The following is a 17564-nucleotide window of genomic DNA, read 5'->3' as shown; positions in this document are numbered from 1 at the left end:
CTCACGAAAAGATCAAAGCAGAAAGAAGATTTCACTAATTACATAGACATATCTAATATGGACATGAATAGATGTGAGAAAAGAAAATTGCACCAAGTATGGACATACCATAAGGTGCAAACTCCCTCAATCGAGGAATCAACTCAAATCCTTTATTAGAAGAAATCTCTTGGGTTTCCCGATGAAGAAAAGAAGCATATACAACAAAAGATCATAAAGGACAAAATGAAAGAAAGAAGACACTACACAACTTTAAAGAAGAATATCAAAGTGCATCAATCTTAGCTTCACAAGGCTTTGTAACTTTTAGTTTACAACTGTTATATAAAGAGTAGGATCAAGTCAACTTTGTAACATCAACTGAAGCTGTGTCACAACATCTGAAGAGCAAAATAAGTCTTCAGAACTTGTTTCACATCACTGTACTCGAGCCCGACATTGAATGATCTAATGAAACTTTGAAACCCAAGGGGAATGGAAGTAGGCACCACATTAGTGTTTCGAACCAGGATAAATTTTTGTGTCTTTACTTGATGTTCAATTATTTGTTTGCTTAGTGTTTTAAATCTAATCTGTTTTGTGAAGTGTACTGATCTGCAGGCGAGTCGACTAGGAAGAGTCAGTAGTCGGCTCATAGAAAAATTTTCATTTCACCCCCCTTTTGAATTTCAATTGGTATCAGAGCAGGTCTCACTAACAGTGTTGCTTAACCACAAGTAAGCAAATATCAAATGGAAAGTTATTAAATTTTTGGTGCTCTTCTCCAGGACGGTCACTCCTTTACATGAGCACCACACTTTAATATACAACATTACTCTTACTAGTCCAATCGAATGACTTTCAATCCTGGGTTTACATCATAAAGGGTCCAAAGCCGATTCCAAGACTTAAAGAGAAGTCAAAGGACTAAGACAGAGAATCTAGCAGTAATGACATAGAAGACCTTGAAACTTTTGAGGTTACCAAAGAACAACAAGATTTAATCCAAACTAATGTACGTGCTATAAGTTTACTTCTTTGTGCAGTTAGTAGAGAAGAATACGATAAGATATCATTTTGTGAGACTGCGAAGTAAATGTGGGATAAATTGGAGATAACCTATGAAGGAACCACCAAAGTCAAAAAGTCAAAGATTGTTGCACTTGTCAATGAATACGATCTGTTCAAAATGGAAAAGAATAAAAACATTGAAACAAAGTTTGCTAAATTTACTAAGATCGTGTGAGAACTAAAATCACTGGGAATGACCTACCCACACAGCATGCAGGTCCAGAAGCTGGTCCAAAGTCTTCCAAAAATTTGGGAAACCAAGGTTGCCATTGTAGAAGATGGAGATCTTCACAACAAGGAATATGATGAACTATGAGGTAATCTCATTACATAGGAACAAAATTATATCAATAGGTACCACAAGGAGGAAAAAAAGAAACTAGCGGCCTTCAACGCTGTCCGACTGAAGAAGAAGATATTTTGGAAGATGCCACTAGAAAAGGAAAGGCCCTCATCAACCGTAGAGTAAAGAAAATCATAAGAAAGAGACAACAATGATCCGAAGGAGACAAAAATAATGACACTACAAGAAAAGATAATCACTGCTATTACTGTGGGCGGCCTGGCCACTTCAAGAAAACTGACCAGAATTAAGAAGAAGAACATCCAAAAAGAATCAAAATTTTAAAATCTAGAATGATTGAGAGAAAATTAAAGAATAAATAGAAACCGCCAATATGTTCTTCATGGAAACAGGTGAATCTAGCGACGTAAGGTTACATGATTGCCACAACTGTAATACTATTAAATCTAATTTAGATATGATAACTAACAAGCTTCAAAAAGTTATAGATGAGTATAAAAAACTTGCTCAAGAGAAGAAAGTTGTGAAGCTCGATTTAAATGAAAACTCAAAGAGGAACAAAGAAGTTATCAAATAAAAGTTGAAGCATGTCAAATCAAAATTGACTTACCCCATAAAGAACTTGATGATGTAAAGATAAAATTAAACAATATTAAGAGATCACCTAATCACATTTTCATGAGATTGAACTCTTTTAAAAATAATTCAAGATCCTCATCAGAATCGTTTAAATCAACCAAGTCGTTTTTCTCCTCTCGAGGGCCTGTCTATTTTTTATATGGACAGAAAGGCCATAAATACTATAGTTGTAGACATAATCCTACAATTTTATGGGTTTGGAAGACCAAAGTAAGCATATCTAACCTGTAAGAACCCAAGACCACTTGGGTACCTAAATATAATTAATGTTCTTATTTTGCAAGAACGGGTCCGCAAGAGCTATAAGAAAGGAATGTGGGTAATTGATAGCAGATGTTCCAGACACATGATCAAAAATAAAAAAAATTCAAATCTAAAGAAAATAGATGGGGGCTTAGTCAGATTCGATGACAATGCTAGAGGAAACATTCTCAGAGTTGGCTCAGTAAAACTCAGCTCATCATGTGAATTTACTAAAGTATATCTAGTGGAAGGCATTAAACATATTCTTCTTAGAATCAGTCAGTTATGTGATGCTTGTCTCGGAGTTTTCTTCAGAGCCAAAAATTACTTAATCAAACACAACAAAAGAAACATCTCTCGTATCGATGAACGCATTGATAATATTTATGCCATAAATAGTCCTGATTTTTCTCCTTTAATTTGCCTCACTGTGCAAACCAATGATGTTTAGTTTGAAAAGGATCATATCTGCGATTCTTGCCAATTGGGTAATCAGACTCGAACATTATTCAAAGTCAAAGACATTATCTCCACTACCAAACCTCTTCAAATAATCCACATAGAGTTATTTGGCCCCACCAAGACTGCAAGAATTGGTGGAAGCTAGACACTTCATCACCTATGTTTACAGTGATCATGAAGGATAATTTTAAAATAAGGCATTTGAGGAATACTGTGCTCAGAAAGGATACTCTCAGAACTTATCATCACCTTGGTCTCCTCAGCAAAACAGTATGGCAGATCAAATGAATCGGTATCTCTAAGAAACTACCAGTACCATGCTATTAGAACATAATCTCTCCAATCACTTTTGGGCAAAAGTAGTAAGTACAGCATGTCACATCATCAACAGATATTTGATTAGACCTATTCTACAGAAAATGTGTTATGAACTATGGAGAGGAAAGATGCCTAACATTAGCTACTTTTATCCTTTTAGACGCAAATGCTTTATCCACAAAAATGGTAAGAATAACTTGGGAAAATTCAATCTACAAAGTGACAAAGGTATTTTCCCTGGGTATTCTCCCACTAGTCGCTCTTACCGAACTTACAATAAAAGAACCTTATGTGTTGAAGAATCTATGCATATTGTATTTGATAAATCTAATCACCCTCCTATGGGTTTGAATATTGATGAAGAACAGGTGAGTGATCTATAATCTAGAGTCAATGCTAGCACAACCTTTGAGCCATCACAAGATAAGTTGACTTTACCCCCTCAAGAGTCGACTCCCATAGAAAAAATAGTCAAACCAATTGTTCTAAGAGAATAGAAACACTATGCTAGCTATCCAAATGAATTTATCATCAAAAATCCAAATGATAGGAAGCAAATAAGAGTATTATTGAGAAAGCAAGCGTCTGTTGCCCTTGTATCTCAAATTGGATGAAAGAAGACCGATGAGGTCCTCAAATATGAATCATGGGTCAAAGAAATAAAGAAAGAATTATACCAGTTTAAATGAAATTAAGTTTGGACTCTGGTTAAAAAACCTAAGAATTGCTCAATAATTGGAACTAGATGGGTCTGCAGAAATAAAATAAATGAATAAGGTAAGGTTATCAGAAACAAAGCCAAACTTGTAGCTCAAGGCTACTCCCAACAAGAAGGTAGTGATTATGATGAAACTTTTTCTCTTGTGGCAAGGAGAATTTAAAATGAGGCTTATAGAAGAGCTCACATTCTTCTTGGAATTACATATCAAACAAACTCCCAAAGATACCTTTATCAGTCAAGCTAAGTACACAAGGGAACTCATTAAAAAATTTGGTATGGAAAAAGGAAAGGCCTGTGGAACTCCAATGAGTCCATCCCTAAATCTTGATTAAGACACGACTATGAAGGATGTTGATAAAATAATGTACAGGGGAATAATCAGATCACTACTCTATTTGACCGCCAGTCTTTCGGACATCATGTTCAATGTATGTAAGTGTGCCAAGTTCCAGTCTACTCCCAAAGAGTCTCATCTACTGTCGTCAAAAGGGTCATCCGATACCTTATAGGAACTCTAGACATTGGACTATGGTACCATGTTCTTCCCATTTTAATGTAATTGGATATTCAAATGCTGACTTTATAGGTCATAGAAGTGATAGACGATGCACTAATGGAACGTGTCAAATTCTTGGTGATGCCGTGATCTCATGGCACAACAAGAAACAAATATCAGTTGTTCTTTCAACAATTGAAACTAAATACATAGTCGTTGGAAATTGTGGTACTTAAATTTTATGGATTATGTATCAACTACTTGATTTTAATTTGTCTTTGAATCTGTTCCCATATTGTGTGATAACACCAGCAATTAGCTTATCTAAATATACTATGCATCATTCTGGGGACAAAAACATTGATACTACGCATCATTTTATTCGGGATCAGGTAGAATATGGTGATTTTTAGTTAACATTTGTTGACTCCGAAAATAAATTGGCAGATATTTTTACAAAACCTCTGTTAGAAGAAAGATTTTATTACCTTAGAAAAAGTCTTGGTATTCCAGCTTTAATGAATTATGAATCTTATTTTTGGACAAAAATATCATTTATATATTCCAATTTTCTCGTCAGTTTTTAACCAAAAAAAAATTTTTAAAAAGAGGGTCATGTCCCTTGTTTTTTACTTGGGTTGTAAGATGATTTTTAATACACTATCTGTCACATTATTTGTTTTGCCTAGTTGCAATACCCCGAGAATCCCAACCAATATTAGAACAATGCTTAAATACCATCAGAAATAAATTATTGTGTTTTGGTATTTTTATGATCTAGTTTGATCTGTGGTAACGCCTCAAATACATCCTTGCTATTAGACGAATCAAAATAACCCTTACCAATTGAGTTCTTCAGAAGGATGTTGCAATAGTCAACTTCAAACGAGCATATCATTATTTTTGCTAAGAATTTTTTATCTCATGACCAAAAAAAGATAGATAATTGAATTATCTTTCCAATGATACCACCAATTTTACGTAAATCAGATAACCGAGTGAAAAGTTATAGCATAATTTATGTGAGGAAGTTGGCTTCCGCGATTACACCACTCGACGGAGCAATAGCGGGGAAGCCAATACTGCTCAGCAGTAAACCTTCAAATAGGATTCGTCCTAACGCAGTAAGTCACCGATATTAGCCCGCTCAGCAGTGCTATAGCAGTGAGATAATACCGGCCGGCGAAAAGCCTCAAAATCGGGATTTTTAATGCCCAAGGACCGTTTGGCCTTTTCCCATACCTCCAAATCTATCCAAACACAGTATTTAAGTCCCAATAGAGCCTTATTTTCTCATTATTTCACCAACTACTCAAATTAAAGTAGCCCTGGTTCAAGAACAAAAACCCTAGCCTCCACAAATCAAGAACAAATCTCAAGAATTCACCATTAACTCTCAAGAATTCATCAACCCAGGTATGTTAAGTGTTAATCCATGGGTTCCTTTTACCCATGGATTCCAAGTATCCAATTTTAAATTCAAGTTGTGATCTTTACAAGTCATTGTGATTTTAAATGGTGATTTTAACCATGAACTCCCATGAATTGTAATTATATGCCATGTTTACATGAAATTGTTGATGTTATCAAACCTTACATGTTTTAATGTTGTTATTCACTGATTTAAATCATAATTAGTGTTGTTGAGGTTTAATTTATTCTATTACTACAAGCTTTAAACTATTCCCATTCTTAGCTTGAACTATGCATATCAAGTGTTTGATGAAATGCCTATAAGAATGGATTTTACTATTATTGCTATCGAGTCCTAGGGTCATGAATACCCAAAAACTTAGTTGTTTAATTAGTCTCAGTATCTTCAAAATAGTTTCAAAATATGTTATGAGCATTATCAGTTCAGTCAGTCATCATAATCAATGAAACTTAGATCAGTTTAGAATTCAGTGTCCTTCAGTTAGGAGTAGGATTTTGCACCTAGCGAATGGAGGGATAAAAGATTCCCCATCAGTTAGGTAGAGTCGTTAGTAGCAGTCCTTATATTCCAGAACTGTATAACTAACATAGGATGAGGAGTCACCCATCAGATTAGGCTTGACTACCTCCCAACGGTCACCCATTAGATTAGGTTTGACACCGCCCAGGTGTCACCTATCATTTTAGGCTTGATATCCTAGTTATTCAATAGCTTAGTAAATCCATATAGCCATTGTTAGTACCTGTGGCACGGTATTAACACCCTTTCTACTAGGGTTCAGAACATGTTTTATGCTTGGTCATGCACACTCAGTATTTAAAGATTTCATCCATACTCAGTATTTACGAATTTCACGCACACTTAGTACTAACAGATTCCATGCATTACTATTCAGTACTTCCTGCTATTCAGTTAGTTATTAGTCATGCACATAAAACCATACATATAAACTTACCTCATTTAGCATACAAGTACATTCAAAGTACTAATCACATATACAAGTACATTCAAAGTACTAATCGCATACTCTTTTCTTATAATATAATGTATCATATCATAGGTTCGAATGCTAAGTTCCCGAATCGCGCATAGACTTTTGAGATTATCAGTTGTAGCAGTGGTGTGTCCTCATATTTTGAGGAAAAACTATATTTATTTTCATGCTTTCAGTTTAGTAGTCATTTGGAGTTAGTTGGGGCTTGTCTCATCAACTCTTATTCAGTCAGTAGAGGCTTTTCAAACTAGTAAAGACAATTAGTCAGTTTTAGATTTCAGTTGTCATTACCAGTATTATCAGTTTTGTATTATAGACTTATCAAATTTGACATAAAACCTTATCGAATTCCTTAGTTATTTATGCATATGATCTTTAAATATCAGTTTAACTCAGTGCTCATAGCAGGTACTAGCTCATGGGTTAGCTTGTGGTCCATTGAGACTGTGAGCACCGTGGGGCCCCCAAGGTGCACTCTTGGGGTATTAAAAACTTGGTATTAGAGCCTAAGGTTTTAAAGTATCCTAGGGAGTCTGAAAGCCGCATTGAGTAGAGTCTTATGCATGGTGTGAAGCACACCACACTTACGTACAAGAGGCTACAAGATATTTTAGGAAAAGTTTCCCTTCTTTCAGTATTCACGTCACGTGAAAGATCATGAGATTGTGTTAAACACTCTATCTAATCTATTCTTCCTTTCGCTTATAGAACATGCCTCCCAAAAAGACAAATAGAAGGAGAAATGTAAACCAACCAGCACCTCCACCTATTTAAGAAAATCCCCTGAACGAGCATATTTTTCATGTAGAGTTCAGAGTTGCATTCACTACTCTAGCTCACTCTGTAGCATCCCAAAATGAGCAGCCAGCTGCTGTTCTGACCAACTCTATGGCTAATTCTGACACAACCAAGATTTGAGACTTTACCCGAATGAATCCTCCTCTATTTTTGGGATCCAAATCTGAAGAGGATCTGCAGGAATTCCTAGACCTGGTGCAGAAGGTAACCGATATTATAGGGTTAACTTCTAGTGAGAGTCCTGAATTGGCTACTCACCAGCTGTAGGATGTAGCCCATACTTAGTTTAAGTAGTAGAAAAGAGATAGAGGCACAGACACAGGACCTATAGAATGGGAAGTATTTGCTACAGCCTTCTTAGATAGATTCTTCCCATTGGAGATAAGAGAAACCAAAGTGTTAGAGTTTATTAACTTTAGGAAGGGAAACATGAGTGTGAAGGAGTATTCCTTTAAGTTTATTCAGTTAGCCAGGCATGCTCCTCATGTGGTGGTTGATAACAGGACTAGGATGAGCAAGTTCGTGTCTGGAGTATTTGATAGTGTGGTCAAGGAGTGTAGGACTGCAATGTTAATTAAGGAGATGGCATATCTAGGCTTATGTTCCATACTCAAAAGATTGAGGAGCAGAAGCTTTACAAAAAGGAGAAAGAGAATAAGAGAGCCAGAATGGGCAACTGTAGTTTTGCTCATCAAGGGTTAGGGGGTGGTAACAGTTCTAAGTTTAGTAAGAAGTTTTCAGCCTCATCTCCATCTTCAGCTAGTATGCTAGTACCAAAGTTTAGGAATGATAGTCGGGATGGGGCACCAGGATACAAAACCTAGGGTAGTTTAAGCAGTGGTCATACCCATCTGCTTTGCAAAGAATGCGGTAGGAATCTCCTAGGTATATGTAGAGCTAACAGTGATGTATGTTTTGGATGTAGTAATCTAGGCCATAAGATATAAGAGTGCAGATTCATGGCTCACAAGGAAAGATATTTGCGTCAACTGGATCAGCCCAATCATCCTCCAGTCCCATCCAGTCACCCGACTCAGTAGGGTGCCACTTCCAGCGCAACCAGTGGCCAGCATCAAGACAGGCACTTCAGTCCTAATATAATCAGGAAAGTTCTCCTGATGTGGTTATGAATATGTTACAGGCCTTTCATATTCTTATGTATGTTTAACTAGACCACAAAACTTTACTTTCTCTTGTACCCACCCCACCCACCCACCCTAGTACAGTTGTCAACTTAGGTTTTAGACCCAAAATTTTAACGAAGCCCTTCTCAGTGTCCACATTAGTGGGTCAATCTATCCAAGAAAGATGGGTGTACAGAAACTACCCAATTTTAGTATCCCAGAAAATTACTTCAGTTGATTTCAGAAATAGAGCCGTTCAATTTCAGTTTCTGAATAAACCAGTCATTAAATGGAGGGGTAGTACCTCAATGCTTAGGATTCAAACATGTCTTTTAATTCTTTCTCAAAATCCTATGACAGTATATGATCAAGAATTAGAGGAATGAAACCAGGAATTTAGCAACAGTAGTAGAGTTAGGATAGTGTTATCTGAATTTGGGTAGATTATGTTTCATAGGGTTAGTGGTATGAAAGGTGAACCAGTAGGCTTGAAGCAGTGTATACAAGAATTTAGGTTTGTTCATTCAAAATATATGTTGTGGATATGATGGTTGTAGGCTATGATAGAAGTAGTATGGTTATTAAAGATTTGGGGATGTCCATGTCATGATTTAGAAACTATGTTTGAAGTTTTGAAGGTTGAGCTAATGTAAAGAGGAGTTGAAAATTCTAAGTAAGTCAATTTTAAGTTGTTACATAATGATTGTTGGGGCTATAGAATACTAAGAGTTGTATCGTAGGAGAAAGTACTAGCAGTAAGTTTTACATTATCGGGCATAGTCATTCAGGGTGAGTTTATCATTTATGGTTAATATTACCCCAGATTATAGAGTAAAGTGGTGCCATTTCAGTTAAGAGTTTATTAAGTAATTCACAGACTTAGAGTGATGGCTTTAATCTAAGGGGGAGATGATAGAGTAAGTAACCAAGTCAGGCTCTCAGAGAATAATGCCCAACCCGTTCTTATCTCAGTGCAAGGTTTCTCAGTCATCATGATATCTACTCATGCCTTACATGTCGGTTCCATAATCATAGTTCATTCTCATTCACATCATAAAGAATCATGTACGCATCTAGTTCCTAGTATAAGCAATTCCAAATCACCTAATAGTTTGAATCATATTCCATGAATTTAAAAACTCTAAACTCAAGTCATGCAGCTCATGATTCATGTATTCATGCTTTACAATAAATTCAATTCCAATACTCATACTACACTCTTAATGATCAGTGAAACTCAGATTCATGACATGCATGTCCTCAGTTCAAACCTCTTTGATGAATTCTTATCATTAACACTCTATTCCTCAAACCTTAGTTTCGCACTCCACATGTTCAGTCATGATTTAGTTCGTAAGTGTTTTGTATATCATGTCAGTCTTTCCCTAGTATATTGGCCAAGTCAGTATCGTTTGGGGGACAACTATCCCAAGGGGGAGATGTATTGTAATGCCTGAGCTATCATGTCCTAAAACCTTCTATCTTCTCTTCATACAATAATATCCATCTTGAAGTAATGGGTACACATAAGTTGACTCTCTTATTTATTAAGTTGACTCTCTCATTTGTGTCTTAGCCTTATAACTATTCTAATGTCATTTATGCATTCACAAAACTATTTCCGTCATGTATCATGTTTCAAACCCAGTTACATAGTCATGTTTTCAGTATGTAACCATGATTTCTTAGTGTTCTCAACTTAACCAACCTCATTCGAAGAAGATTGTTCCCAAGGGGGAGATATTGTAATTCTCTGAGAATCCCAACCAATATTAGAACCATGATTCAACCCCATGAGAAATAAATTCTTGTGCTTTGGTAGTTTTATGATCTAGTTTGATGTGTAGTAAGCCCTCAAATATGTCCTAGCTATTAGATGAATCAAAATATCCCTTACAAATTGAGTTCTTAAGAAGGATATTGCTATAGTCAACTTCAAATGAGCATATCATTTGGTTTACTAAACTTTTTTTAGCTCATGAACCACCAACAGATAGATAATTGAAATATCTTTCCAACGATAACAATTTTGCCTAAATCCAATAACCGAGTGAAAAGTTATAGCGTTTTTTGTGTAAGAAAGCGGGCTACCGCGATTACACCACTTGACGGTGCAATAGCGGTGAAGCCAATACTGCTTAGTGGTAAACCTTCAAAATTAGAGTTGTCCTAATTTAGGAGGTCACCTTTATTATCCCACTCAGTGGTGCTATAGTGGTGGGACCAATACCGCTCAGCGATAAGCCTTAAAATCGAGATATTTAATGCCCAAGGACCGTTTGGTCTTTTCCTATATCTCCAAATCTGTCTAAACACGGGATTTAAGTCCAAAAAGATTCTTATTTGCTCATTATTTCACCAATTACTCAAATAAAAGTATCCCTCTTTGAAGAACAAAAACCCTAGCCTCAACAATTCAAGAACAAATCTCAAAAATTCACCATCAACTCTCATGAATTCATCAACCTAGGTATGTTAAGTGTTCATCCATGGGTTCCTTTCACCCATGGAGTCCAAGTATCCAATTTTAAATTCAAGTTGTGATCTTTACAAGTTATTGTGATTTTAACCATGAACTCCAATGAATTGTAATTCTATGCCATATTTACATGAAATTGTTGTTGTTATCAAACCCCGTATGTTTTAATGTTGTTATTCACTGACTTAAATCATAATTAGTGTTGTGGAGGTTGAATTTATGCTATTACTACATGCTTTAAACTATTCCCATGCTTATCTTCAACTATGCATATCAAGTCTTTGATGAAATGCCTACAAGAATGGATTTTAAATAAATGTTTCTATGTTATGTCCCCAAAGATTAGTATTATTTTACTATTATTGTTATTGAGTCCTGGGGGTTCTGAATACTCGAAAACTTAGTTGATTAATTAGTCTTGGTGTCTTCAAAATAGTTTTAGAATATGTTATAAGCATTATCTATTCAGTCAGTCATCATAATCAGTTAAACTTAGATCAGTTCAGAATTCAGCGTCCTTCAGTTGAGAGTAGGATTTAGCATTGAGCGAATGCAGGGATGACGGCTTCCACGTCAGTTAGCCATAATGGTTAGTAACAGTCTCTATGTTCCAGAACTGCATAGCCAGTGTAGGATGAGGAGTCATCCATCAGATTAGGCTTTTTTACCTCCGAGGGATCACCCGTTAGATTAGGCTTGACTCTGCCCTAGTGCCACCCGTCAGTTTAGGCTTGACAACCTGGTTTTTCAGTAGCTAAGTGGATCCACATATCCATTGTTAGTACCTATGGCACGGTATTAAAACCCTTTCAATTGGGATTACAAGTTGAACGCCAATCAGTTCAGAGTGGGCATGCCAGTTAGATGATACCTCCCACAGTCTCAGTCCAGTAATCACCTCATTAATTCAAGTTCCGTGTTGTTTGACCATAGGATATAGATATTAGATATCTAGTCATTAGATTTCAGTAACTCAGCTTACAGATTATATTCAGGACATGTTATATGCTTGGACATGCACACTAAGTATTTACGAATTCCATGCACATTCAATATTTATAGATTTCATGTACACTCAGTACTTACAGATTCCATGCATTTCTATTCAAAACTTCCTGCTATTCAGTCAGTTATTATTCATGCACTTGAAACTATGCATATCAACCTACCATTACATTCAAAGTACTGATCGCATACTCTTTTCTTGCACTATGATGCATCATATCATAGGTTCGGACGCTCAGTTCCTGGATCGCACATAGACTTTCCAGATTATCAAATGTAGCAGTGGAGTGTCCTCATATTTTAAGGATAGAATATATTTATTTACATGATTTCAGTTCAGTAGTCAGTTGGAGTTTGTTGGGACCTTTCCCATCAACTCTTATTCAATTAGTAGAGGCTTTTCAGACTAGTACAGACAATTAGTCAATTTTCAGATTTCAGTTGTCATTTCCAGCATTATCAGTTTTGTCTTACAGACTTATCAGATTTAAGACTTAAAACCTTATAGTATTCCTCAGTTATTTCTGCATATGATCTTTTGATATCATTTTTACTCAGTGCTCAAAGCAGTTACCAGCTCATGGGTTAGTTTGTGGTCCCTCGGGACTGTAAGCACCGTGCTGCACCTAGGGTGTACTATCGGGGGGTTACACTAGTACTTTTTAGTTAATATATTAAATATATCTATCTATCTACTACTCTTTTTTCTATTCGGTGGTTCTTTATTATAATACCAAAAGGGGGAGAAAGACAGAAACATCAGAAATGCCTACAAGTCAGGGAGAGCATGCCGACTACAGTGACAGACATGGAAGTGAACTGATGTTTATGCTTGTTTGTCATTATCAAAAAGAGGGAGACTGTTAGCCTCCTATATTTATGTTTTATGTTTTAATAATGACAAACTAATAAGTAAACTTTTCAGGATATTGAAGATCCCTAATGATGGAAGGAGATCTCACACAAAGGACACTGACGATCTCAAATCATGATAGGATATCTCGTATAAGGAAAGGAACATTCTCTTAAAGAATAACATGCTAAATATATAGCCACATCAAAGATATTGAAGATACCTAACAATGGAAAGAGATCTCACACAAAGGACATTGAAGATCACAAATCATGAGAGGATATCTCAACCAAGGCAAGGAATGTTCTCTCAAAAATATCGTACTAAATATGGAGCCACATCAAAAGTAGGTTATCTCTTGACAAGGTAACAAAAATCATATCACTTAAAGATCCCAATAGACAAGGCAATTGAATTTACCTCACGACAAGATCAAAGGAGAAGGAAGATCTCACTACTTACATGGACATATTTAATATGGGCAGGTATAGATGTGAGAAAGGAAAATCGCACCTAGTATAAACATATCTGATATGGACATACCATAAGGTACAAACTCCCTCAATCAAGGAATCAACTCAAATCCTTGATTAAGAAGAAATCTCTTGGGTTTCCTTATAAAGAAAAGAAGCATACACAACAGAAGACTATAAAAGTCAAATGGAAGAAAGAAAACACTACGCAACTTCAAAGAAGAATATCAAAGTGTCTTCATATTAGTATCACAATGATTTGTAACTATTGTTTTCCATTTGTTATATAAAGAGTAGGATCGAGTCAATTTTGTAACATCAACTGAAGCTGATACACAAGATCTGAAGAGCAAAATAAGTCTTCAGAACTCGCTTCCCATCACTAAACTCAAACCCGACATTGAAAATATCTAAGGTAACTATGAAACCCAAGGGGACTGAAAGTAGGCACCACCTTGGTGTTCTGAACCATGATAAATTTTGTGTCTTTAATTTATGTTCAATTATTTGTTTGCTTAATTGTTTTAAATCTAATCTGTTTTGTGAAGTGTACTGATCTACAAAATCGACTCACAAATATTTTTTCAATTCACCCCCCTCTTGAATTTCATAACATACTCAATAAAATAAGAACAATGATATCCACATTGCACTTTTGTGCTTTGGGCCCAAAATGACATAAAAATTCTATGTGGGACCTGCTTGCGGAATCACACTCTCAAAATCGACAACATGTCCCTCTATGCCTAATAAATATTTATCCTTAAAATGGGTAAACTTCAAGATCAAATGGTGCTACAATCAACCCACCAACATTCTAGGGAATTTAGGGAAATTATAAGAAATCAACCATGAAATTGATGAAAACTTACCAAGAATCTAATGAAGAAACGTGTAATTCGAGCTTATGAACACCCTAAAAGTACCTACTAATGTTTCCCCCATGTTTTCACTCCATCTAAGGTTCTACTATCTCGGAAATGGGTGAGAAATGGGAGAAAATGGGCTAAGTGGGAAACATATATGTTCCAAGTGCCGCAAAAGGGAGCCCTGGACCGCTTTGGCAGTCAATGCTAAAGCGCCCAAGAGACCGCTTAAGTGGCACCTGTCAACTATTGCTAGGCCACTAAAGTAGACGACATGGCACTAAAGAGGCTTGTGCTTTAGCATCCAACTTGTCACTAAAGTGGTACTTACTACGTTGGCAGGGTCGCTAAGCACCGAGGCCGCTAAAGCACCCAAAGGTACGCTTTAGAAGTAACACTAGCTAGAGATTTAAAAAATTTTGAGTCTCTATAGACCCCTCAGGATTCATCCGAAATCCTCTATACAAAAATAAACTATGCGACCCTATCAAATTCGATGATTCGAACTCAAAGACGTAGTCAAAATTTTTATCCAAGGGCGCTCAATATAATGTTGGTCCCACACCCAAGTGTTATCTTGCTTAACGTTCGGTCAATAGATTGAAAAGAGTTCAGTAGCCTCAAAACCCAAACCAAGGGTCTATCTAGACTAACTCGATGCTTTGGAGCAGTTGGAACTGTCAAAATTGGCATACGAGTTTGTTTGACTGAATTTTTTACCTAGTGGCCAATTTTAACCAATGAAGACTTCAAAATAGGGAATTGTCTCTAAAAATTAAATGAGCCACCCAGTAACCGAAATATCAACTCCAGCAAGTCATAGTGACTTGGGGAAGCAATAGGAAAGTTCTAAACAACAAAAGTAAGTAGAAATGATATTAATGACCTGAATGGACATTATAAAAGAACTTTCATATATGAAAGTAAAGGATTAGGTATTGTCATGAACAGGTGAGGATACTGGGTCTTCATCTCACTCTCGATATCCTAAGTAACCTCTTCTCCTAGGTGGTGTCTCCACTAAACCTTAACTACTAAAATCTCTCTAGAGTGCAACTTTCTCTCATCACTGGATAAAATGAGTAGGGCCTCCTCCACAACAGTCCACCAATCATCCAACTAAATGGAGTCCACCGAAGCACATGAGACTCATCGAGAATGTACCATCGCAACATAAAAACATAGAAAATTAGATGAACAACAGAAACATTAGAGGGTAAGGATAACTCACATTCCACCTCTACAACTATGAGAAGGATCTCTAAGGATCCAATATATTTAGGGAAGAGCTTACCTTTTCTCTCGAACCTTGTCACCCCCTTCATAGGCGATACCCAGTCGTCAACTCCAAGACTCAAGGCATGAGCCTTTTGCCTACTCTGAGGTTCCCTCAACTAATCTTAAATCTCCCTGACTATATCCAATGACTCCTGAAGCATATCAGTACCAAGGGGTTTAATATCGGAGGTCTCAAACCACCTAATCAGAGAATAACATCTCATACAATACAAAGCATCAAAGGGTGCCATCTTAATAATCGAATGGCAATTTTTATTACATACGAACTTTGCCAAATCTAAGTATTCCACCCACTGATCTTTAAAATCCATAACACAAGCTCATAGTATATCCTCGAGAACCTGAATAGTCTATTATGACTATCCTTGGGTCTGTGGTGGAAGTTGTAATAAGATCCACTTGAGTACCAACTCCTAAAAATCTCTCCAAAATCTAGAAGTGAAAACTGAGTCCTAGTCAAAAATAATAGATATAGGTATACCATGTTAATGGACTATCTTGCGAATATAAATACGGGCCAACCTCTTGGCACTGAAGGACATCTGAATAAAAATAAAATATGATGATTTGCTCAACCAATACCATAATGACCCAAATGCCATAAAAACTATGGGAAGTGTGAGGCAACCCACAAACAAAATCCATGGTAATTCACTTCTTCTTCAACTCGGGAATGAGCTGCCTCTGAATCAAGAGACTAGATCTCTGATGCACGGCCTTCACCTGTTGACAACATAGGCAATGAACTATAAGTTTTGCCATATCTCTCTTTATACCACTCCACCAATAATGTTATCTCAAATCTTAACACTTCTTTGTTGTACTCGGGTAAATAGAATATCTAAAGTTGTGAGCCACACACAAAATTAACTAAATCAAGTCACCAAACCTTAGGAGACAAATGTGACCATTAAATATCAAAACAACCTCAAAATCTAGGGTATCCCTCTTGGACCCACCACTAAACACCTGATCACAGATGATGTAAAGTCTTATATCCTCAAACTGACGACTCCAAATTTACTAAAATGGTCAAGAACTTGCATCAAAACTAGCAAAAATCCTCTTGGGGTCTAAAATATCGAGTTTCATCATCAAGTTATCCACAGACTGGACGTCCCAAGCAAACAGCCTCTAGAAACTGAGATATAGGACAAACTATTCATATTCATTGCCTTCCAGGTCAAGGCGTCTGCTACTATATTCCTCTTCCCTAGCTGATGCAAAATAGATATGTCATAATCCTTCAGCAACTTCACTTATTGGTGCTACCTAGAATTAAGCTTTCCAGTTCAAAAAATGATAAAGACTATTATAATCTGTGAGAATCTAACAATATTCTCCATAAATATAATTTCTCTAATTCTTAAGCAAGAAAACTACCGCTGCCAAATCCAAATCATGAGTGGTTTAGTTACCGTTGTGCGCCTTCAGCTGCCTTAATGTATAAGCAATAACTTGACCCTATTGTATCACCACACAACTCAAACTAACGAATGAGGCATCACAATACTCGATGAATCCATCACCTTTTATAGAAGAGCCAAAATAGGAGATAAAGTGAAAAGTCCCTTAAGCTTCCAAAAGCACGACTCACGCTCCTTAGACCATCAAAAAAGAATCATCTGCTAAGTCAATATGGTTATCGGTGCTGTAATAGTAGCAAAACTCTCAATGAACCACCTATAGTATCTAGCCAATCCTTGAAGCTACGAACCTCAGAGGGAGATGTAGCCTGGCCCAGTCACGAATAACATCAATTTTTGCTGGATCCACCATAATCCCATCCTTAAAGATTACTTGTCTAAGGAATTCCATTGACACAAGACAAAACTTACAGTTAGAGAATTTTGTAAAAATTCGATAATCTCTCAAAGTATAGAGCACAATCCTCAAATGACGCATATGCTCCTCTCTACTCCTTGAACAAACAAGGATATCATTGATGAATAGAATTATGATGGAATCCAAATAAGGCTTGAATACTCGATTCATCAAATCTATA

This window comes from Capsicum annuum, chromosome 3 (assembly GCF_002878395.1).
Source record: "Capsicum annuum cultivar UCD-10X-F1 chromosome 3, UCD10Xv1.1, whole genome shotgun sequence".
Taxonomy (NCBI): Eukaryota; Viridiplantae; Streptophyta; class Magnoliopsida; order Solanales; family Solanaceae; genus Capsicum; species Capsicum annuum.
Note: the sequence above shows the minus strand (reverse complement) of the source record.